The sequence below is a fragment of the Poecilia reticulata genome, linkage group LG21, assembly GCF_000633615.1.
Source record: "Poecilia reticulata strain Guanapo linkage group LG21, Guppy_female_1.0+MT, whole genome shotgun sequence".
In the NCBI taxonomy this organism is placed as follows: domain Eukaryota; kingdom Metazoa; phylum Chordata; class Actinopteri; order Cyprinodontiformes; family Poeciliidae; genus Poecilia; species Poecilia reticulata.
The window spans coordinates 17,312,269-17,314,098 of NC_024351.1; positions in this window are offsets into that span (position 1 = coordinate 17,312,269).

Genomic DNA, 1,830 nt, shown 5'->3' on the forward strand with positions numbered 1-1,830 from the left:
TATATATAGGGAAATTAAATTTAAGTGGTTGAGAAGAACGTATCACATTGAGGGCTTTTCTATGCCTACTATTAGGAAATCCAAAAAAAATAATTAAATTGTTGGTCATTTTCTTGGAAAAATACATAAATCATTGTGCTAAATTATGCCTGAAACTGTCTGTTTTCAGGTTTTTTTTTTTGTATGATTAATCCCTATTTATTGAAGAAGAAGAAGGATGAGAACTCAACAGGAGCAATGATGATTTTGACATATGCCCATTTTCTTACTAGCCCCGGTTCCCTGCCTTGCTTTGTGTGGTTTTCAATCATTATTCAAGTCATTAATGTTCACTGCCTCCCTGCCTTTTGCAAGCCTGCTCTCTGTGTACCCTTCTGCACACACTGTGACACGTTTAAGTAATTAAACAAATTATGTGCACCCTCACAACAGCGCTATCCTCCGCCCCGACGGAGCAGAGGAAGGGACATGGCACTGGCACGCACGCACACACACGTGTTGGGAAATTTGCCGGGGTCTCTTGTTACGGGCCCGGTTTCCAAAGCCATCTGTACCCATCTTGCAGTGCATTAAATGAACTAATGAGATGTGAAACTGGCTGTTAGAACGTCCGCGATTGCAACTGATCTCACGGCGGAGCAGCGCGAAAACATAAAACAGGCAGCTATTTTCTGGCCAAGTGGAAATCAAACATCGGTTAACAAGAAAGTGGGAGAGCCTTGTATTCGTCTCGCTGGAGTCTGGGGCTCAGCGGTGCATAGCTGATGAGTTTCCTGCTTTAGAGCTTCCAACCAGCCAGCCAGTCAGCCAGCCAGCCGCTCCCTGGCAAAACAGCCCGTGTATGAGTCATCGTATGGAGCGTGTGATCCTTTTCTTAATGCACGCTCACACTCATACGGCTCCATTTATCTGCCACGGGGGTTCCCTCCACAACACACTGCACGCCACTGCATAAAGACATTGCTGGAAGAAAACTAGCAAAAAAAAAGAAAAGAAAGAAGAAAAAAAAAGAGGGAAACCCTGCATATCTGCCTGCGTGGGTGTGCATGTTTATTCTAGCATGTCTGCTAAAAATGTTTGCGTTCATTGCAGGCTGAGTGGATGTCTGAAGGTGTGTGGGGGGTGGAGAAGGGGTGAGGGAGTGCTGATTTTTCCAACAGGCTATGGTTTGATGAGGGATGAGTCATCCGGATGGAGACCCTGAGGAGGAGAGGCAGGTTGGTGATTCACCCTGTTAAAAAAAGAAAAATCACACTCAGGGAAGGGGCTGAGTGGATGCATATGTGTGTGTGTGTATGCGTGTGTGTGTGTGTGTGTGTGTGTGTGTGTGCGTGTGTTTGTGTGTGTGCAAGATCTTTGCATTAACAATTCTCCATGCATACACTGTCATTTGCAAACGCCAATTAATGGGCCTAAAATGTTTTGATTTAAGGTGTTTTTGTTTATCTCTCCATGGTGTGTGTGTGCGTGTGTGTGTGTGTGGAGAGTCGGCGTAAACATGTATCACAAAAATGCCACCGGGGATTGTTGCCTCCATTAATCCACCAGCTCTCCACCTCTTTTTTTTTCTTTTTATCAGCTTGCTGAAACAATACAAATGGCCAAATCCAACATGACTGCAAACATCTGCAGTTCATATGCAAATGTGACATAAATGATCTCATTATTTTCTTGTCAGATACATTTTGATCCTTGAATACCAATGCAATGAGAGAGGTGCACCAAAGTATGTTGAGGCTAAATCAATATTCCGGTGCCACCAGATCTGCATGGAATTAATAAATATATACCTTAAGTGCCCTCAAGTGTGATGGTTTTGACAAATTTGCT